General features: G+C 47.3%; 8 non-coding genes and 2 pseudogenes across 8 annotated transcripts; all 10 read right to left on the minus strand.

Moving 5' to 3' along the window:
- Nucleotides 1-2,739: 2,739 nt before the first annotated feature.
- LOC142680489 (U2 spliceosomal RNA) lies at nucleotides 2,740-2,930 on the minus strand. Its single transcript, XR_012852968.1, has one exon. It is a non-coding gene; the product is annotated as a U2 spliceosomal RNA (small nuclear RNA).
- Nucleotides 2,931-4,168: 1,238 nt separating this feature from the next.
- LOC142680976 (U2 spliceosomal RNA) lies at nucleotides 4,169-4,389 on the minus strand (annotated as a pseudogene).
- Nucleotides 4,390-10,936: 6,547 nt separating this feature from the next.
- Nucleotides 10,937-11,121, minus strand: LOC142681007 (U2 spliceosomal RNA). Its single transcript, XR_012853369.1, has one exon. It is a non-coding gene; the product is annotated as a U2 spliceosomal RNA (small nuclear RNA).
- A 1,410-nt stretch (nucleotides 11,122-12,531) lies between these two features.
- Nucleotides 12,532-12,642, minus strand: LOC142681035 (U2 spliceosomal RNA; annotated as a pseudogene).
- A 1,234-nt stretch (nucleotides 12,643-13,876) lies between these two features.
- Nucleotides 13,877-14,067, minus strand: LOC142680490 (U2 spliceosomal RNA). The gene has a single exon (XR_012852969.1). It is a non-coding gene; the product is annotated as a U2 spliceosomal RNA (small nuclear RNA).
- A 1,246-nt stretch (nucleotides 14,068-15,313) lies between these two features.
- Nucleotides 15,314-15,504, minus strand: LOC142680884 (U2 spliceosomal RNA). The gene has a single exon (XR_012853290.1). It is a non-coding gene; the product is annotated as a U2 spliceosomal RNA (small nuclear RNA).
- A 1,230-nt stretch (nucleotides 15,505-16,734) lies between these two features.
- Nucleotides 16,735-16,925, minus strand: LOC142680392 (U2 spliceosomal RNA). The gene has a single exon (XR_012852889.1). It is a non-coding gene; the product is annotated as a U2 spliceosomal RNA (small nuclear RNA).
- A 1,242-nt stretch (nucleotides 16,926-18,167) lies between these two features.
- LOC142680491 (U2 spliceosomal RNA) lies at nucleotides 18,168-18,358 on the minus strand. The gene has a single exon (XR_012852970.1). It is a non-coding gene; the product is annotated as a U2 spliceosomal RNA (small nuclear RNA).
- A 1,234-nt stretch (nucleotides 18,359-19,592) lies between these two features.
- LOC142680492 (U2 spliceosomal RNA) lies at nucleotides 19,593-19,783 on the minus strand. The gene has a single exon (XR_012852971.1). It is a non-coding gene; the product is annotated as a U2 spliceosomal RNA (small nuclear RNA).
- Nucleotides 19,784-21,017: 1,234 nt separating this feature from the next.
- On the minus strand, nucleotides 21,018-21,208 carry LOC142680493 (U2 spliceosomal RNA). The gene has a single exon (XR_012852972.1). It is a non-coding gene; the product is annotated as a U2 spliceosomal RNA (small nuclear RNA).
- Between the last annotated feature and the right edge of the window lie 1,124 nt (nucleotides 21,209-22,332).

The raw sequence follows: 22,332 nt of genomic DNA on the forward strand, positions 1-22,332 counted from the left end.
GGAGGTTGTGCGCATGGCGGGGTGTCCGATAATACGGAGGGAGCAGTGCCCGTCCTCCTCACCAGTGCAGGCGAGGAGGGGGTCCCAGGAGGAGCCACATCTTTCCGCACGGACGTATCCATCTGCTCCTCCCCTGTCTCCCTCCTACTGGCACGTTCTTGCTTCCCCTTTTTACGGGGACCCACCTGTACCCAGTCTTCTCCTTCCGAGTCGGTCTCTAGAGACCCAGGATTAGGAGCAGGCCCGGCACCGCCTGAGCAACCAGCCGTCTGGGATGCCACAGGTTCATCGATGGCCTGCTCCTTTTCTGCCTTCCTCTTGGCCTGCCGTTTTTCCTTGGCGCTGGGCTCATTTTTATCCCCTGAGGTCGCTGGCTGAGAGGCACCTGTTTTGGCTTCGGCTAGCCGTACTCTTGAAGCCCAGGTACCTCTCTGCTCTTTCGCCGCAACAGCTTGTTCTCCTCCTTGAGGACGGGACTGCTCTGCTGGTGGAGCACGTGGGGGCACCTCGGGTTGCTCATCTTCTTCGCCTCGGTACCTATGTGGACAAGCATAATAAAGATGACCAGTTTTTTGACAAAAATTGCATTTTTTCTCTTCTGTACATTCTCTCATTGTGTGTTGTTTACTTCCACAGTTCCTGCAGGTGACATCGCAGTTAAAACTGGTATGTCCATAGGTACCGCAGGCCCTGCAGAAGTTTGGCATTCCTGAGAAATAGAGGTCGCCATTCACATTCCCAAGTTTAAAACGAGCAGGTGGTAGCTTCGTTTCTTGGGTGGAGGGGTCCTTTATTAGCGTAACAATAAATTTCCATTTGACGGTCCACACACCGCACTCGTTCATAACTCTCCCCAGCAGCTTAACGTTCTTAAAGTATGCAGCAAGAAACGCCGCCACTTCCTGATCTTTCACGTATGGGGAATACATTTTAATCACTACGAGTTTGGTTACTTCAAAAGCGTGTTCAATTACCTGGACTCCCAAGGCCATGAGTTCACCTTGTTGCCTCTCAGCTTTTCCCATGGCATCACGGAGGATTCCTTCTCCCATAAAAGTCACGTCGTACACTCCACGCCTTGGGTAGTCCTGGATCGCCAAAATCTCGTTCTTGTGGACCGCCAACCGCTTTTCCAAAATATCGTGGACAAGGAACTTGAGACCACGAGGACCGCCTCCACCCTCTGCCAAGATAAATCTTGCAGTATTCCGCAACCGGGCGTATACCGGCACCGCATCAGGTCCGCCTGCCATTTGCGTGGCCAGGTCGGTACCGCACAGCTTGCGCTGCGCCCTTTGGGTTCAAGGAGACACACCAAAGGGCTGGGGGGGGATCGCAACTCGTTGCTCAGGACTAAGCCTCTCTCCCAAATAGCAGCACGGGGGTGAAGTCCAGGCGAACCTGGACGATCCCCCGAGGCCGAGAGAGAGGGTACCTGAGCACCTTCTGACTAAAAACCTCCTGTATAAATACACTTGGTCTTAGCCAAAAGGCCGAGAAGCGATAACCCGAACGGGCCGCGCGTTGCCCGAGCCTGCCCGATACTGCTGTTCAGCCCTTGCAGCGATTCAGCCTACTTCTAGGCAATTCCATGGGGCCCTGCAGGCTCACACACTCACAGCTACACGGGAGGTGAATAAAGGCCGGAGAGGAAGCCAGACAGGATTTGCTTCTTTTGCTTGCACCACAATGCAGTGCTGAAAGAGGAGGAATCTACATAAAAACGCCTTCCTGGCAACGCCCAAATGCCCTGCTGCCATGCAGATAAACACTGGCAGCGGCAGCAAGTGCATGCCCACAGCCACCCCTTGTTCCTTCACACCTTGTATCAGCTGTAATCCAGTCCAGTCCAGTGCTGCCTGCTGAGCAGCACTGACCAACACTGCCTGGGCCCAGGCTTTTATCTCTGAGGCCCCATTATGATGTCAGAAAGCTGGCTCTGGCTCCTCAGGGCTCCACTATGACACGTGCAAAGTTCCGTCTGAACTTTATATAAGACGGTGCGGCTCAGTCAGTCACTCAGTGTTGCCTGAGAGGGCAACACTGCAACAGCCGGCCGCCAGGCTGTCTTTTTTTGCACAGCTAGTTGCCTCCAGGAGGCCACAAGAGGGAGACAAGGGACTGCAAAATGGAAAATAAGCATCCACCAACTTTACAGACAACTTCTCCTTGCTCCTACAACCTCCATCCTTGCACAGTTTGTTATTCTTCTAGGTAACATAGTAACAAATCCAAATTGCTGCTCTCTTTGTAGGCAAGCAAGGCTTTGTTGCAACTGCAATTCTTACTCCTTCTTGAAATGTAGGGACGACAGTACATTCCATCACATCCATCTAGTGTACACAGGTAGGTCCATTGTGGCGGGCGGGCGGGCGGCTTTAATGGCTGTTTGCTGTTCCCCTACTCCACTCCACTATTTGACTGTGGTGCTGCATCAATCAGTGGCTGGCTCAGGTGCAGCTCTTTAACTTACCTAAAAGGGAGGGCGGAGAGAAGACAAGGAAGGTGAATGAGCTGTTCCAATGTGAAATGCCGGAAACACAGACACACAGACGACACAAAACAAGAGGTGGCAATGTATTCATTAATTGCATTTAATCAATTAGCTCATTATCACTCATGCATTGTCCAACAGGTGTTGAAATAATGGGATTAAAAGGGGAGATCCCTTCAGAAAGACAGAAACAATGGCAAACACAAAAAACACTTTTGGAATCTGATTTTAGTCAACACATAAGGAAAGGGTGCACCGGTCCTGGAAATACTGCAATACCAGGTCAATGCGTGGAGTGGACAGAGCAAGCTCTATTTCCATCTCCCTGTTCTAAAAATCCATTTAATATATGGTCCCCAGATAGGGGACGTATCAGATATTAAACTGATAAGAACAGATACTACACTTGATCTTAGCCAAAAGGCCGAGAAGCGATAACCCGAACGGGCCGCGCGTTGCCCGAGCCTGCCCGATACTGCTGTTCAGCCCTTGCAGCGATTCAGCCTACTTCTAGGCAATTCCATGGGGCCCTGCAGGCTCACACACTCACAGCTACACGGGAGGTGAATAAAGGCCGGAGAGGAAGCCAGACAGGATTTGCTTCTTTTGCTTGCACCACAATGCAGTGCTGAAAGAGGAGGAATCTACATAAAAACGCCTTCCTGGCAACGCCCAAATGCCCTGCTGCCATGCAGATAAACACTGGCAGCGGCAGCAAGTGCATGCCCACAGCCACCCCTTGTTCCTTCACACCTTGTATCAGCTGTAATCCAGTCCAGTCCAGTGCTGCCTGCTGAGCAGCACTGACCAACACTGCCTGGGCCCAGGCTTTTATCTCTGAGGCCCCATTATGATGTCAGAAAGCTGGCTCTGGCTCCTCAGGGCTCCACTATGACACGTGCAAAGTTCCGTCTGAACTTTATATAAGACGGTGCGGCTCAGTCAGTCACTCAGTGTTGCCTGAGAGGGCAACACTGCAACAGCCGGCCGCCAGGCTGTCTTTTTTTGCACAGCTAGTTGCCTCCAGGAGGCCACAAGAGGGAGACAAGGGACTGCAAAATGGAAAATAAGCATCCACCAACTTTACAGACAACTTCTCCTTGCTCCTACAACCTCCATCCTTGCACAGTTTGTTATTCTTCTAGGTAACATAGTAACAAATCCAAATTGCTGCTCTCTTTGTAGGCAAGCAAGGCTTTGTTGCAACTGCAATTCTTACTCCTTCTTGAAATGTAGGGACGACAGTACATTCCATCACATCCATCTAGTGTACACAGGTAGGTCCATTGTGGCGGGCGGGCGGGCGGGCGGCTTTAATGGCTGTTTGCTGTTCCCCTACTCCACTCCACTATTTGACTGTGGTGCTGCATCAATCAGTGGCTGGCTCAGGTGCAGCTCTTTAACTTACCTAAAAGGGAGGGCGGAGAGAAGACAAGGAAGGTGAATGAGCTGTTCCAATGTGAAATGCCGGAAACACAGACACACAGACGACACAAAACAAGAGGTGGCAATGTATTCATTAATTGCATTTAATCAATTAGCTCATTATCACTCATGCATTGTCCAACAGGTGTTGAAATAATGGGATTAAAAGGGGAGATCCCTTCAGAAAGACAGAAACAATGGCAAACACAAAAAACACTTTTGGAATCTGATTTTAGTCAACACATAAGGAAAGGGTGCACCGGTCCTGGAAATACTGCAATACCAGGTCAATGCGTGGAGTGGACAGAGCAAGCTCTATTTCCATCTCCCTGTTCTAAAAATCCATTTAATATATGGTCCCCAGATAGGGGACGTATCAGATATTAAACTGATAAGAACAGATTTTTTTTTAAGTTGGCTACCCCCTCGCGGGGGTGTCAATGATTTATTACTTAAAATTCAAAAAATATTTACAATGAATTACAGCTTTTTACAATGAATTACAGTAATAAAATCAATTTACATAAAAACACATAAAAGGGGACATGGTGGCAAATTCTTATATATTGGAGTTCCATTCTTTTACAAACCATTTATTTGAAAGGGTGGCATTTCTTTTTTTATCTAATAAATAATAAATGTACATCTCGCTAAAACAAAGACCTAAAACATCGTCAACAGATAAAACATCGTGCTTAAAAATCAGGATGTTCCTGGCCTTCCACAGAGCTTCTTTTACGCAGTTCATCGTCTTCCATGCAATAGTCTTTTGGTTCGCGGTTGGGCATCCAAAGAGTCCATATAAAATCATTTCGTAAGTCAAGTCCTTTAGGTCTGCCATCTTCTTCATTAGAGGGAATATCTTTATCCAAATATGTTTAGTAAAATCGCAAGTCCAAAAAATATGACGCACGGTCTCCTCAGCCTGGCAGCCTTCCCTCGGACAGATGGCAGACCTCGCGAATCCTCTCCTGAATTGGAATGCCCTGCATGGAAGACATTGATGAACGCAGCTCCAGGCCAGGTCCATCTGTGTATTAAAAAGATAAAACACATTAACCATTTTGAAGATAAAAGCACAGCGTTCATTATTAAAATTTTCAATATTAGTGACGACTTCATTTCCTCTTATGTCTTTTATAAGTTTCTTACTGTTTATCATATCATTAAAATTTTTCCCTTTAAAATTAAACAAGGCCACTATTTTCTCTAAAATCACGTAATTTGCTGGTAGATTAAAAGCATAAGGTGAGGTTAAAACAATTTCAAACCACCCCATCCTTCGCATAAAAAACCCAGTATTAAAACGTAGAAAATAAGACCAATGATGTTGTTTAAAAAGAGAATTAAGACAGAAACAAAAGTACTTGATTAAAAGAAACCTATTAAAATCTGGAAAGTCTTTGCCACCCTTTGGTTTGATTTTCATTACCGTCTCACGTTTAAGTTTCTCCATTCTGGAACTCCAAAAGAAGGTAAAACAAGCTTTAGTAATTTTTCTTAATAAAACCGTGGGAGGAGGGAAAACCATGCTTAAGTATAAAAGCAAAGGTAAAATTATCATTTTAATTATTAAAATTTTTCCCTCCATGGTAAGCTTCCTCATGTTCCACATGCATATTTTTTGATTTACCTTCTGCGCCACCATGTCCCAACTGATAAAACCATTGTCGTACCCACTGAAGGAGACACCTAAAATTTTAATATTATCAGACACAGGAACCGGTATATCTCTAAGAGCCATGCTTCCTATGTTTAAAATATGACTCTTGCTGAAGTTTACTTTAAAACCGGAAGCACAGCAATAAAACTCGATTTGCCTAAGGGTTCTCTGAAGCGACAGGGCGTCCCTACATAAAACCGCCACATCATCCATGTACCCCACTGCTTTGGCCTCTACGCCGCCTCCCCCGGGCAGGGGGACTCCACGGATACACTTATCGCGGCGAATTGCGCATAACAGAGGCTCCAATGCACATATAAAAAGCAGTGGGGACAAGGGACACCCCTGCTTCACCCCAGAGTTTAAAAATACGTCCTGTGTCTTAAAACCATTCACTAAAATTTTGCTGGTGCATTCTCTGTAAAAGGCTTTAATAGATAATAAAAATCCTTCAGGTATACCCATACGTTCTAAAACCTTAAAAAGATAAAAATGAGAGACACGGTCGAACGCCTTCTCAAAGTCTATAGATAAAATGGCTAATTTAACTTTTCTAGACCTCGTGTCCTCAATCACGTCTTTTATTAGGTTTAAATTATCCCAGATGCTGCGGCCTGGCACCCCACACACCTGGTCAGAGTGTATAATGTGGGGTATTATGGCTTTTAATCTATTTGCACATATTTTAGCCATAATTTTATAGTCGCTATTTAGAAGGGTTATTGGTCTCCAATTCTTTAAAACTGCGATGTCACCCGTCTTATACAGCAGGGAGACCTCACCCTTCCGCCAGGACTTAGGCAGCATCTTGGAATTAAAAACATCAGAAAAAAGGTTAAAAAGATCCTCTTTTAAAATGTCATAAAATTTTACATAAAACTCACTGGGTATACCGTCCGGTCCGGGAACTTTCCCTGTTTTAAAACTCTTAACAGTTTCTAAAACCTCCTGCTCCGTCAGCTCCTGTAATAAAAAATTCTGGGAGACAGGGTCTAAAACAGTAGTAATCTCCTTCAGTGAGTCACGCATAAAATTATGATCCACAGTCTTAACATTAAAAAGGTCAGTGTAAAACTCATGAACTTTACTTAAAAGACCCTGTACATCTGACACCCCTTCTATATTTTTGATAATTGCCTTTTTGTTATTTATTTTCTTAAAAAAGTACCTGGAGCAGGTCTCGTTCTCCTCCACATGTTGTATTTTTGAACGGAATATAATCTCTTTACCTTTCTGCTCCAGGCACTGGGCTATCTCCTTTTTCAAATTGGTGATGTCATCTTTAACGTCTATGTCATGATCTTGCATTTTGTACAGGGTCTGCAGACGGGTATTGAGAATTTTAAAAAAAGCGTATTTCTCTTTGGCTTTCGCCACGCTTTTCTTAATAAAAAAATCTTTTATTTTCTTTTTCATTTTCTCCCACCATGCACTGATGGGAGTACGTGTGTCTCTTACCCGCCTGCTTTCTTGGTAAAATTCAATAAAATCTGCTAAAACCTGTGGATCGTCTAAAAGGGAAACATTCATCTTCCAGGACTTTTTACATACAATATTATTAAGATCATGCTTTACTTTAAAAGATAAAAGCCTGTGATCTGAAAACACATTGGTTAAAACTTCACAATTAAAAGGCAGTAAATTTTCAGAACAAAAGATAAAATCAATCCTGGAGCTACAGGTGGCGTTGCTCCAGGTAACGCCGGCTTCCTCTGGACTGCTCCTGTTACATTCTTTGTATATGTCTTTTAATTTAAAATCAGTCACGATATCCTTGAGCAGTCCAGAGGTCTTGTCATAGTTCCTACTCGTACTGTTGGTAAGCCGGCGTTCTCCTCTCAGGATACAATTAAAATCACCTGCGAGGATAAAAGGCTCAGATGTGTTGATAAAAAGCGGTAAAATCTCCAGCATCCTCGCTCTTTCGTTCTTTTCTGGTGATCCGTAAAAATTTAAAAACTGCCACTTTACACCATCAATAAAAGCTTTAACCATTAAAATACGTCCTGGTAAGATTTCTTGAATAAAATCAATTAAAACGTTTCCCTTAAAAAGAATGGCGACCCCTGCTGATCTGGACTCGTTGGATCCAGACCAGACGGATGGACCATACTTCCAATCCTTTTTGTAATTTTCATATCTCATTGTATGGGGAATGCCGCACTCCTGCAGGAAAAATACAGAGGCTGCCAGGCAAGATAAAAAATTGAAGAGAGCAACCCTTCTCACTTTTGACTTGGCGCCCCTCACGTTGAGGGAGATTCCCATGAGCTCAGACATCGTGGAGAGTTAAAGCAAAATTCTGATTTTAAAATAATAAATAATAGGCGTACTTAAAATCAGATTGCTCCTCCACCAGCAATACCCGAAACCTCACTTGAACTCATGGCCCCGCCCTCATCCGACTCAACTGAAAAGAGGGACGAGGCAGGAGAAGAACTACTGTCGCTGAGAGCTGAGCCAGCAACACTCACCTCGTACACGGGGAGCCCAGACTCGCACAGCCTCACCTGGGTCTCTCTCGGTTGACCGACTGGGTCCATGTCTGGTGGGTCCCCCAAGGGCCCCGCCTCTCCCCCCTGGGCCCGTGAAGGCCGGTCTAGAGGGGGAGGTTGTGCGCATGGCGGGGTGTCCGATAATACGGAGGGAGCAGTGCCCGTCCTCCTCACCAGTGCAGGCGAGGAGGGGGTCCCAGGAGGAGCCACATCTTTCCGCACGGACGTATCCATCTGCTCCTCCCCTGTCTCCCTCCTACTGGCACGTTCTTGCTTCCCCTTTTTACGGGGACCCACCTGTACCCAGTCTTCTCCTTCCGAGTCGGTCTCTAGAGACCCAGGATTAGGAGCAGGCCCGGCACCGCCTGAGCAACCAGCCGTCTGGGATGCCACAGGTTCATCGATGGCCTGCTCCTTTTCTGCCTTCCTCTTGGCCTGCCGTTTTTCCTTGGCGCTGGGCTCATTTTTATCCCCTGAGGTCGCTGGCTGAGAGGCACCTGTTTTGGCTTCGGCTAGCCGTACTCTTGAAGCCCAGGTACCTCTCTGCTCTTTCGCCGCAACAGCTTGTTCTCCTCCTTGAGGACGGGACTGCTCTGCTGGTGGAGCACGTGGGGGCACCTCGGGTTGCTCATCTTCTTCGCCTCGGTACCTATGTGGACAAGCATAATAAAGATGACCAGTTTTTTGACAAAAATTGCATTTTTTCTCTTCTGTACATTCTCTCATTGTGTGTTGTTTACTTCCACAGTTCCTGCAGGTGACATCGCAGTTAAAACTGGTATGTCCATAGGTACCGCAGGCCCTGCAGAAGTTTGGCATTCCTGAGAAATAGAGGTCGCCATTCACATTCCCAAGTTTAAAACGAGCAGGTGGTAGCTTCGTTTCTTGGGTGGAGGGGTCCTTTATTAGCGTAACAATAAATTTCCATTTGACGGTCCACACACCGCACTCGTTCATAACTCTCCCCAGCAGCTTAACGTTCTTAAAGTATGCAGCAAGAAACGCCGCCACTTCCTGATCTTTCACGTATGGGGAATACATTTTAATCACTACGAGTTTGGTTACTTCAAAAGCGTGTTCAATTACCTGGACTCCCAAGGCCATGAGTTCACCTTGTTGCCTCTCAGCTTTTCCCATGGCATCACGGAGGATTCCTTCTCCCATAAAAGTCACGTCGTACACTCCACGCCTTGGGTAGTCCTGGATCGCCAAAATCTCGTTCTTGTGGACCGCCAACCGCTTTTCCAAAATATCGTGGACAAGGAACTTGAGACCACGAGGACCGCCTCCACCCTCTGCCAAGATAAATCTTGCAGTATTCCGCAACCGGGCGTATACCGGCACCGCATCAGGTCCGCCTGCCATTTGCGTGGCCAGGTCGGTACCGCACAGCTTGCGCTGCGCCCTTTGGGTTCAAGGAGACACACCAAAGGGCTGGGGGGGGATCGCAACTCGTTGCTCAGGACTAAGCCTCTCTCCCAAATAGCAGCACGGGGGTGAAGTCCAGGCGAACCTGGACGATCCCCCGAGGCCGAGAGAGAGGGTACCTGAGCACCTTCTGACTAAAAACCTCCTGTATAAATACACTTGGTCTTAGCCAAAAGGCCGAGAAGCGATAACCCGAACGGGCCGCGCGTTGCCCGAGCCTGCCCGATACTGCTGTTCAGCCCTTGCAGCGATTCAGCCTACTTCTAGGCAATTCCATGGGGCCCTGCAGGCTCACACACTCACAGCTACACGGGAGGTGAATAAAGGCCGGAGAGGAAGCCAGACAGGATTTGCTTCTTTTGCTTGCACCACAATGCAGTGCTGAAAGAGGAGGAATCTACATAAAAACGCCTTCCTGGCAACGCCCAAATGCCCTGCTGCCATGCAGATAAACACTGGCAGCGGCAGCAAGTGCATGCCCACAGCCACCCCTTGTTCCTTCACACCTTGTATCAGCTGTAATCCAGTCCAGTCCAGTGCTGCCTGCTGAGCAGCACTGACCAACACTGCCTGGGCCCAGGCTTTTATCTCTGAGGCCCCATTATGATGTCAGAAAGCTGGCTCTGGCTCCTCAGGGCTCCACTATGACATGTGCAAAGTTCCGTCTGAACTTTATATAAGACGGTGCGGCTCAGTCAGTCACTCAGTGTTGCCTGAGAGGGCAACACTGCAACAGCCGGCCGCCAGGCTGTCTTTTTTTGCACAGCTAGTTGCCTCCAGGAGGCCACAAGAGGGAGACAAGGGACTGCAAAATGGAAAATAAGCATCCACCAACTTTACAGACAACTTCTCCTTGCTCCTACAACCTCCATCCTTGCACAGTTTGTTATTCTTCTAGGTAACATAGTAACAAATCCAAATTGCTGCTCTCTTTGTAGGCAAGCAAGGTTTTGTTGCAACTGCAATTCTTACTCCTTCTTGAAATGTAGGGACGACAGTACATTCCATCACATCCATCTAGTGTACACAGGTAGGTCCATTGTGGCGGGCGGGCGGGCGGGCGGGCGGCTTTAATGGCTGTTTGCTGTTCCCCTACTCCACTCCACTATTTGACTGTGGTGCTGCATCAATCAGTGGCTGGCTCAGGTGCAGCTCTTTAACTTACCTAAAAGGGAGGGCGGAGAGAAGACAAGGAAGGTGAATGAGCTGTTCCAATGTGAAATGCCGGAAACACAGACACACAGACGACACAAAACAAGAGGTGGCAATGTATTCATTAATTGCATTTAATCAATTAGCTCATTATCACTCATGCATTGTCCAACAGGTGTTGAAATAATGGGATTAAAAGGGGAGATCCCTTCAGAAAGACAGAAACAATGGCAAACACAAAAAACACTTTTGGAATCTGATTTTAGTCAACACATAAGGAAAGGGTGCACCGGTCCTGGAAATACTGCAATACCAGGTCAATGCGTGGAGTGGACAGAGCAAGCTCTATTTCCATCTCCCTGTTCTAAAAATCCATTTAATATATGGTCCCCAGATAGGGGACGTATCAGATATTAAACTGATAAGAACAGATAAGGTTTCCACTCAGATCCGTCTCGAGTTAAATTTTAAACTTCAAATTTAAAGACTTGATCATCATTATGAAAAAACCAAATATAATTTTAATTTCTCTCTCTTTTTTTTTAAAGTAAAATTAATAAAACAAACCGTTTCTTAAAGCGATTACACCAAGCATATCCACAAGATGTTCTCGAAGATCTTGACCGTCCCATTCCAAATTTACAATACATGCCAACCAGGTTGGCACTTCATATCTCTCCAGAAAATCCGGTACACTCCCTCTCAAACAGGTTCGTACCCGCCTCCGAACCTTCTCAAAATTAATTTTATCTCTTAATCCCTCCACGTCTTTTACTAGTTTGTCTCTTTCTGCTCTATCTTCATCTGAAACTACATTTTGTTCCACAATTTTTCTCCTTTTTGTTTCATCACTTTTTTCAACTTCAACACTTTTCCCCGCTCCTCCCTTTTTCTGTGGCTTATCCTCTTTTTGTGGGGTAACTTTCTCTTCCTTTCTGTTAACTATCACTTCCTTTCTTTTAACTGTCTTCTTACTCTCCTCCTTTGCTTCACTTATACTTTTTTTTGGACAATTTTTAAACACATGCCCTTCTTCTCTACACATGTTACACACTTTGCCCTTCTCACAATCATTATACTTATGACCTTCCTTAAAACATTTTGTACAAATTATTTTTCCACAATTCTCCTTCTCATGCCCATACTCTTTACAATTGTGGCAAAAAATCCCCATTCCAAAGAAATACAGATTCCCACTTGCACTGCCAATTTTAAAGCGTGCTGGAGGAAGCAATAAGTTTCCAGCCTCTCCAACTGCCTTAAACTTACACAGGAATTTCCATTTACCTGTCCAGAATCCAAACGGATTAAAGACCTTACCCTTCTCCACCACTTCCTCACAGAACTTAGTGAGAAACCACATAATGTCATCCTTATTTACATAAGGTGAAAACATTTTGACAATCACCAACTTTTTACTTGGAACAAAGTGTGGTGTTACTGTCACACCAACCAGTCTTGGATCCTGCTTCTTCTCCTTCAAAGTGTCCAGAAATTTCAAATAAATGTCCTCCGTATGAAAGGTGACGTCGAAACATCCTCTTCTTGGATAGTCCATTACAGACAAAATCCATTGTCTCTCCAACTGGAAAAGACCAAGCAACAGTACCTTAGTTAGGAATTCCAAGTCCTTGCCTTGTCCTCCAGATTCCTCCATAGAGAAGCGAACCGCATTCCGAGTCCGCATGTAGTCAGGAATTTCCTCCATCCTGCCGCAATAGAAGCCAACGATCCAACGAAAATCCAACGAAATCCAAACGAAATCCAAAGATAATACCTTCAGCACCTAAATGCCAGGCAAGTGATCGCTCCCCGTTGCCCTGGACTAATCCTCCTCCCCAATAGCAACAGAGGGGTGAAGTCTCTCCTAAGAGAAACGATCCCCCCAGGCCAAGGAAAAGGGTACCAGGGCACCTCCTGACCAAGAAACAAGGCAATACCCTAAAGTACTACACTTGATCTTAGCCAAAAGGCCGAGAAGCGATAACCCGAACGGGACGCGCGTTGCCCGAGCCTGCCCGATACTGCTGTTCAGCCCTTGCAGCGATTCAGCCTACTTCTAGGCAATTCCATGGGGCCCTGCAGGCTCACACACTCACAGCTACACGGGAGGTGAATAAAGGCCGGAGAGGAAGCCAGACAGGATTTGCTTCTTTTGCTTGCACCACAATGCAGTGCTGAAAGAGGAGGAATCTACATAAAAACGCCTTCCTGGCAACGCCCAAATGCCCTGCTGCCATGCAGATAAACACTGGCAGCGGCAGCAAGTGCATGCCCACAGCCACCCCTTGTTCCTTCACACCTTGTATCAGCTGTAATCCAGTCCAGTCCAGTGCTGCCTGCTGAGCAGCACTGACCAACACTGCCTGGGCCCAGGCTTTTATCTCTGAGGCCCCATTATGATGTCAGAAAGCTGGCTCTGGCTCCTCAGGGCTCCACTATGACACGTGCAAAGTTCCGTCTGAACTTTATATAAGACGGTGCGGCTCAGTCAGTCACTCAGTGTTGCCTGAGAGGGCAACACTGCAACAGCCGGCCGCCAGGCTGTCTTTTTTTGCACAGCTAGTTGCCTCCAGGAGGCCACAAGAGGGAGACAAGGGACTGCAAAATGGAAAATAAGCATCCACCAACTTTACAGACAACTTCTCCTTGCTCCTACAACCTCCATCCTTGCACAGTTTGTTATTCTTCTAGGTAACATAGTAACAAATCCAAATTGCTGCTCTCTTTGTAGGCAAGCAAGGTTTTGTTGCAACTGCAATTCTTACTCCTTCTTGAAATGTAGGGACGACAGTACATTCCATCACATCCATCTAGTGTACACAGGTAGGTCCATTGTGGCGGGCGGGCGGGCGGCTTTAATGGCTGTTTGCTGTTCCCCTACTCCACTCCACTATTTGACTGTGGTGCTGCATCAATCAGTGGCTGGCTCAGGTGCAGCTCTTTAACTTACCTAAAACGGAGGGCGGAGAGAAGACAAGGAAGGTGAATGAGCTGTTCCAATGTGAAATGCCGGAAACACAGACACACAGACGACACAAAACAAGAGGTGGCAATGTATTCATTAATTGCATTTAATCAATTAGCTCATTATCACTCATGCATTGTCCAACAGGTGTTGAAATAATGGGATTAAAAGGGGAGATCCCTTCAGAAAGACAGAAACAATGGCAAACACAACAAACACTTTTGGAATCTGATTTTAGTCAACACATAAGGAAAGGGTGCACCGGTCCTGGAAATACTGCAATACCAGGTCAATGCGTGGAGTGGACAGAGCAAGCTCTATTTCCATCTCCCTGTTCTAAAAATCCATTTAATATATGGTCCCCAGATAGGGGACGTATCAGATATTAAACTGATAAGAACAGATACTACACTTGATCTTAGCCAAAAGGCCGAGAAGCGATAACCCGAACGGGCCGCGCGTTGCCCGAGCCTGCCCGATACTGCTGTTCAGCCCTTGCAGCGATTCAGCCTACTTCTAGGCAATTCCATGGGGCCCTGCAGGCTCACACACTCACAGCTACACGGGAGGTGAATAAAGGCCGGAGAGGAAGCCAGACAGGATTTGCTTCTTTTGCTTGCACCACAATGCAGTGCTGAAAGAGGAGGAATCTACATAAAAACGCCTTCCTGGCAACGCCCAAATGCCCTGCTGCCATGCAGATAAACACTGGCAGCGGCAGCAAGTGCATGCCCACAGCCACCCCTTGTTCCTTCACACCTTGTATCAGCTGTAATCCAGTCCAGTCCAGTGCTGCCTGCTGAGCAGCACTGACCAACACTGCCTGGGCCCAGGCTTTTATCTCTGAGGCCCCATTATGATGTCAGAAAGCTGGCTCTGGCTCCTCAGGGCTCCACTATGACACGTGCAAAGTTCCGTCTGAACTTTATATAAGACGGTGCGGCTCAGTCAGTCACTCAGTGTTGCCTGAGAGGGCAACACTGCAACAGCCGGCCGCCAGGCTGTCTTTTTTTGCACAGCTAGTTGCCTCCAGGAGGCCACAAGAGGGAGACAAGGGACTGCAAAATGGAAAATAAGCATCCACCAACTTTACAGACAACTTCTCCTTGCTCCTACAACCTCCATCCTTGCACAGTTTGTTATTCTTCTAGGTAACATAGTAACAAATCCAAATTGCTGCTCTCTTTGTAGGCAAGCAAGGCTTTGTTGCAACTGCAATTCTTACTCCTTCTTGAAATGTAGGGACGACAGTACATTCCATCACATCCATCTAGTGTACACAGGTAGGTCCATTGTGGCGGGCGGGCGGGCGGGCGGGCGGGCGGCTTTAATGGCTGTTTGCTGTTCCCCTACTCCACTCCACTATTTGACTGTGGTGCTGCATCAATCAGTGGCTGGCTCAGGTGCAGCTCTTTAACTTACCTAAAAGGGAGGGCGGAGAGAAGACAAGGAAGGTGAATGAGCTGTTCCAATGTGAAATGCCGGAAACACAGACACACAGACGACACAAAACAAGAGGTGGCAATGTATTCATTAATTGCATTTAATCAATTAGCTCATTATCACTCATGCATTGTCCAACAGGTGTTGAAATAATGGGATTAAAAGGGGAGATCCCTTCAGAAAGACAGAAACAATGGCAAACACAAAAAACACTTTTGGAATCTGATTTTAGTCAACACATAAGGAAAGGGTGCACCGGTCCTGGAAATACTGCAATACCAGGTCAATGCGTGGAGTGGACAGAGCAAGCTCTATTTCCATCTCCCTGTTCTAAAAATCCATTTAATATATGGTCCCCAGATAGGGGACGTATCAGATATTAAACTGATAAGAACAGATACTACACTTGATCTTAACCAAAAGGCCGAGAAGCGATAACCCGAACGGGCCGCGCGTTGCCCGAGCCTGCCCGATACTGCTGTTCAGCCCTTGCAGCGATTCAGCCTACTTCTAGGCAATTCCATGGGGCCCTGCAGGCTCACACACTCACAGCTACACGGGAGGTGAATAAAGGCCGGAGAGGAAGCCAGACAGGATTTGCTTCTTTTGCTTGCACCACAATGCAGTGCTGAAAGAGGAGGAATCTACATAAAAACGCCTTCCTGGCAACGCCCAAATGCCCTGCTGCCATGCAGATAAACACTGGCAGCGGCAGCAAGTGCATGCCCACAGCCACCCCTTGTTCCTTCACACCTTGTATCAGCTGTAATCCAGTCCAGTCCAGTGCTGCCTGCTGAGCAGCACTGACCAACACTGCCTGGGCCCAGGCTTTTATCTCTGAGGCCCCATTATGATGTCAGAAAGCTGGCTCTGGCTCCTCAGGGCTCCACTATGACACGTGCAAAGTTCGGTCTGAACTTTATATAAGACGGTGCGGCTCAGTCAGTCACTCAGTGTTGCCTGAGAGGGCAACACTGCAACAGCCGGCCGCCAGGCTGTCTTTTTTTGCACAGCTAGTTGCCTCCAGGAGGCCACAAGAGGGAGACAAGGGACTGCAAAATGGAAAATAAGCATCCACCAACTTTACAGACAACTTCTCCTTGCTCCTACAACCTCCATCCTTGCACAGTTTGTTATTCTTCTAGGTAACATAGTAACAAATCCAAATTGCTGCTCTCTTTGTAGGCAAGCAAGGCTTTGTTGCAACTGCAATTCTTACTCCTTCTTGAAATGTAGGGACGACAGTACATTCCATCACATCCATCTAGTGTACACAGGTAGGTCCATTGTGGCGGGCGGGCGGCTTTAATGGCTGTTTGCTGTTCTCCTACTCCACTCCACTATTTGACTGTGGTGCAGCATCAATCAGTGGCTGGCTCAGGTGCAGCTCTTTAACTTACCTAAAAGGGAGGGCGGAGAGAAGACAAGGAAGGTGAATGAGCTGTTCCAATGTGAAATGCCGGAAACACAGACACACAGACGACACAAAACAAGAGGTGGCAATGTATTCATTAATTGCATTTAATCAATTAGCTCATTATCACTCATGCATTGTCCAACAGGTGTTGAAATAATGGGATTAAAAGGGGAGATCCCTTCAGAAAGACAGAAACAATGGCAAACACAAAAAACACTTTTGGAATCTGATTTTAGTCAACACATAAGGAAAGGGTGCACCGATCCTGGAAATACTGCAATACCAGGTCAATGCGTGGAGTGGACAGAGCAAGCTCTATTTCCATCTCCCTGTTCTAAAAATCCATTTAATATATGGTCCCCAGATAGGGGACGTATCAGATATTAAACTGATAAGAACAGATACTACACTTGATCTTAGCCAAAAGGCCGAGAAGCGATAACCCGAACGGGCCGCGTGTTGCCCGAGCCTGCCCGATACTGCTGTTCAGCCCTTGCAGCGATTCAGCCTACTTCTAGGCAATTCCATGGGGCCCTGCAGGCTCACACACTCACAGCTACACGGGAGGTGAATAAAGGCCGGAGAGGAAGCCAGACAGGATTTGCTTCTTTTGCTTGCACCACAATGCAGTGCTGAAAGAGGAGGAATCTACATAAAAACGCCTTCCTGGCAACGCCCAAATGCCCTGCTGCCATGCAGATAAACTCTGGCAGCGGCAGCAAGTGCATGCCCACAGCCACCCCTTGTTCCTTCACACCTTGTATCAGCTGTAATCCAGTCCAGTCCAGTGCTGCCTGCTGAGCAGCACTGACCAACACTGCCTGGGCCCAGGCTTTTATCTCTGAGGCCCCATTATGATGTCAGAAAGCTGGCTCTGGCTCCTCAGGGCTCCACTATGACACGTGCAAAGTTCCGTCTGAACTTTATATAAGACGGTGCGGCTCAGTCAGTCACTCAGTGTTGCCTGAGAGGGCAACACTGCAACAGCCGGCCGCCAGGCTGTCTTTTTTTGCACAGCTAGTTGCCTCCAGGAGGCCACAAGAGGGAGACAAGGGACTGCAAAATGGAAAATAAGCATCCACCAACTTTACAGACAACTTCTCCTTGCTCCTACAACCTCCATCCTTGCACAGTTTGTTATTCTTCTAGGTAACATAGTAACAAATCCAAATTGCTGCTCTCTTTGTAGGCAAGCAAGGCTTTGTTGCAACTGCAATTCTTACTCCTTCTTGAAATGTAGGGACGACAGTACATTCCATCACATCCATCTAGTGTACACAGGTAGGTCCATTGTGGCGGGCGGGCGGGCGGGCGGGCGGCTTTAATGGCTGTTTGCTGTTCCCCTACTCCACTCCACTATTTGACTGTGGTGCTGCATCAATCAGTGGCTGGCTCAGGTGCAGCTCTTTAACTTACCTAAAAGGGAGGGCGGAGAGAAGACAAGGAAGGTGAATGAGCTGTTCCAATGTGAAATGCCGGAAACACAGACACACAGACGACACAAAACAAGAGGTGGCAATGTATTCATTAATTGCATTTAATCAATTAGCTCATTATCACTCATGCATTGTCCAACAGGTGTTGAAATAATGGGATTAAAAGGGGAGATCTCTTCAGAAAGACAGAAACAATGGCAAACACAAAAAACACTTTTGGAATCTGATTTTAGTCAACACATAAGGAAAGGGTGCACCGGTCCTGGAAATACTGCAATACCAGGTCAATGCGTGGAGTGGACAGAGCAAGCTCTATTTCCATCTCCCTGTTCTAAAAATCCATTTAATATATGGTCCCCAGATAGGGGACGTATCAGATATTAAACTGATAAGAACAGATACTACACTTGATCTTAGCCAAAAGGCCGAGAAGCGATAACCCGAACGGGCCGCGCGTTGCCCGAGCCTGCCCGATACTGCTGTTCAGCCCTTGCAGCGATTCAGCCTACTTCTAGGCAATTCCATGGGGCCCTGCAGGCTCACACACTCACAGCTACACGGGAGGTGAATAAAGGCCGGAGAGGAAGCCAGACAGGATTTGCTTCTTTTGCTTGCACCACAATGCAGTGCTGAAAGAGGAGGAATCTACATAAAAACGCCTTCCTGGCAACGCCCAAATGCCCTGCTGCCATGCAGATAAACACTGGCAGCGGCAGCAAGTGCATGCCCACAGCCACCCCTTGTTCCTTCACACCTTGTATCAGCTGTAATCCAGTCCAGTCCAGTGCTGCCTGCTGAGCAGCACTGACCAACACTGCCTGGGCCCAGGCTTTTATCTCTGAGGCCCCATTATGATGTCAGAAAGCTGTCTCTGGCTCCTCAGGGCTCCACTATGACACGTGCAAAGTTCCGTCTGAACTTTATATAAGACGGTGCGGCTCAGTCAGTCACTCAGTGTTGCCTGAGAGGGCAACACTGCAACAGCCGGCCGCCAGGCTGTCTTTTTTTGCACAGCTAGTTGCCTCCAGGAGGCCACAAGAAGGAGACAAGGGACTGCAAAATGGAAAATAAGCATCCACCAACTTTACAGACAACTTCTCCTTGCTCCTACAACCTCCATCCTTGCACAGTTTGTTATTCTTCTAGGCAACATAGTAACAAATCCAAATTGCTGCTCTCTTTGTAGGCAAGCAAGGCTTTGTTGCAACTGCAATTCTTACTCCTTCTTGAAATGTAGGGACGACAGTACATTCCATCACATCCATCTAGTGTACACAGGTAGGTCCATTGTGGCGGGCGGGCGGGCGGCTTTAATGGCTGTTTGCTGTTCCCCTACTCCACTCCACTATTTGACTGTGGTGCTGCATCAATCAGTGGCTGGCTCAGGTGCAGCTCTTTAACTTACCTAAAAGGGAGGGCGGAGAGAAGACAAGGAAGGTGAATGAGCTGTTCCAATGTGAAATGCCGGAAACACAGACACACAGACGACACAAAGCAAGAGGTGGCAATGTATTCATTAATTGCATTTAATCAATTAGCTCATTATCACTCATGCATTGTCCAACAGGTGTTGAAATAATGGGATTAAAAGGGGAGATCCCTTCAGAAAGACAGAAACAATGGCAAACACAAAAAACACTTTTGGAATCTGATTTTAGTCAACACATAAGGAAAGGGTGCACCGGTCCTGGAAATACTGCAATACCAGGTCAATGCGTGGAGTGGACAGAGCAAGCTCTATTTCCATCTCCCTGTTCTAAAAATCCATTTAATATATGGTCCCCAGATAGGGGACGTATCAGATATTAAACTGATAAGAACAGATACTACACTTGATCTTAGCCAAAAGGCCGAGAAGCGATAACCCGAACGGGCCGCGCGTTGCCCGAGCCTGCCCGATACTGCTGTTCAGCCCTTGCAGCGATTCAGCCTACTTCTAGGCAATTCCATGGGGCCCTGCAGGCTCACACACTCACAGCTACACGGGAGGTGAATAAAGGCCGGAGAGGAAGCCAGACAGGATTTGCTTCTTTTGCTTGCACCACAATGCAGTGCTGAAAGAGGAGGAATCTACATAAAAACGCCTTCCTGGCAACGCCCAAATGCCCTGCTGCCATGCAGATAAACACTGGCAGCGGCAGCAAGTGCATGCCCACAGCCACCCCTTGTTCCTTCACACCTTGTATCAGCTGTAATCCAGTCCAGTCCAGTGCTGCCTGCTGAGCAGCACTGACCAACACTGCCTGGGCCCAGGCTTTTATCTCTGAGGCCCCATTATGATGTCAGAAAGCTGGCTCTGGCTCCTCAGGGCTCCACTATGACACGTGCAAAGTTCCGTCTGAACATTATATAAGACGGTGCGGCTCAGTTAGTCACTCAGTGTTGCCTGAGAGGGCAACACTGCAACAGCCGGCCGCCAGGCTGTCTTTTTTTGCACAGCTAGTTGCCTCCAGGAGGCCACAAGAGGGAGACAAGGGACTGCAAAATGGAAAATAAGCATCCACCAATTTTACAGACAACTTCTCCTTGCTCCTACAACCTCCATCCTTGCACAGTTTGTTATTCTTCTAGGTAACATAGTAACAAATCCAAATTGCTGCTCTCTTTGTAGGCAAGCAAGGCTTTGTTGCAACTGCAATTCTTACTCCTTCTTGAAATGTAGGGACGACAGTACATTCCATCACATCCATCTAGTGTACACAGGTAGGTCCATTGTGGCGGGCGGGCGGGCGGCTTTAATGGCTGTTTGCTGTTCCCCTACTCCACTCCACTATTTGACTGTGGTGCTGCATCAATCAGTGGCTGGCTCAGGTGCAGCTCTTTAACTTACCTAAAAGGGAGGGCGGAGAGAAGACAAGGAAGGTGAATGAGCTGTTCCAATGTGAAATGCCGGAAACACAGACACACAGACGACACAAAACAAGAGGTGGCAATGTATTCATTAATTGCATTTAATCAATTAGCTCATTATCACTCATGCATTGTCCAACAGGTGTTGAAATAATGGGATTAAAAGGGGAGATCCCTTCAGAAAGACAGAAACAATGGCAAACACAAAAAACACTTTTGGAATCTGATTTTAGTCAACACATAAGGAAAGGGTGCACCGGTCCTGGAAATACTGCAATACCAGGTCAATGCGTGGAGTGGACAGAGCAAGCTCTATTTCCATCTCCCTGTTCTAAAAATCCATTTAATATATGGTCCCCAGATAGGGGACGTATCAGATATTAAACTGATAAGAACAGATACTACACTTGATCTTAGCCAAAAGGCCGAGAAGCGATAACCCGAACGGGCCGCGCGTTGCCCGAGCCTGCCCGATACTGCTGTTCAGCCCTTGCAGCGATTCAGCCTACTTCTAGGCAATTCCATGGGGCCCTGCAGGCTCACACACTCACAGCTACACGGGAGGTGAATAAAGGCCGGAGAGGAAGCCAGACAGGATTTGCTTCTTTTGCTTGCACCACAATGCAGTGCTGAAAGAGGAGGAATCTACATAAAAACGCCTTCCTGGCAACGCCCAAATGCCCTGCTGCCATGCAGATAAACACTGGCAGCGGCAGCAAGTGCATGCCCACAGCCACCCCTTGTTCCTTCACACCTTGTATCAGCTGTAATCCAGTCCAGTCCAGTGCTGCCTGCTGAGCAGCACTGACCAACACTGCCTGGGCCCAGGCTTTTATCTCTGAGGCCCCATTATGATGTCAGAAAGCTGGCTCTGGCTCCTCAGGGCTCCACTATGACACGTGCAAAGTTCCGTCTGAACTTTATATAAGACGGTGCGGCTCAGTCAGTCACTCAGTGTTGCCTGAGAGGGCAACACTGCAACAGCCGGCCGCCAGGCTGTCTTTTTTTGCACAGCTAGTTGCCTTCAGGAGGCCACAAGAGGGAGACAAGGGACTGCAAAATGGAAAATAAGCATCCACCAACTTTACAGACAACTTCTCCTTGCTCCTACAACCTCCATCCTTGCACAGTTTGTTATTCTTCTAGGTAACATAGTAACAAATCCAAATTGCTGCTCTCTTTGTAGGCAAGCAAGGCTTTGTTGCAACTGCAATTCTTACTCCTTCTTGAAATGTAGGGACGACAGTACATTCCATCACATCCATCTAGTGTACACAGGTAGGTCCATTGTGGCGGGCGGGCGGGCGGCTTTAATGGCTGTTTGCTGTTCCCCTACTCCACTCCACTATTTGACTGTGGTGCTGCATCAATCAGTGGCTGGCTCAGGTGCAGCTCTTTAACTTACCTAAAAGGGAGGGCGGAGAGAAGACAAGGAAGGTGAATGAGCTGTTCCAATGTGAAATGCCGGAAACACAGACACACAGACGACACAAAGCAAGAGGTGGCAATGTATTCATTAATTGCATTTAATCAATTAGCTCATTATCACTCATGCATTGTC

This window comes from Rhinoderma darwinii (genome assembly GCF_050947455.1).
Source record: "Rhinoderma darwinii isolate aRhiDar2 chromosome 2 unlocalized genomic scaffold, aRhiDar2.hap1 SUPER_2_unloc_56, whole genome shotgun sequence".
In the NCBI taxonomy this organism is placed as follows: Eukaryota; Metazoa; Chordata; class Amphibia; order Anura; family Rhinodermatidae; genus Rhinoderma; species Rhinoderma darwinii.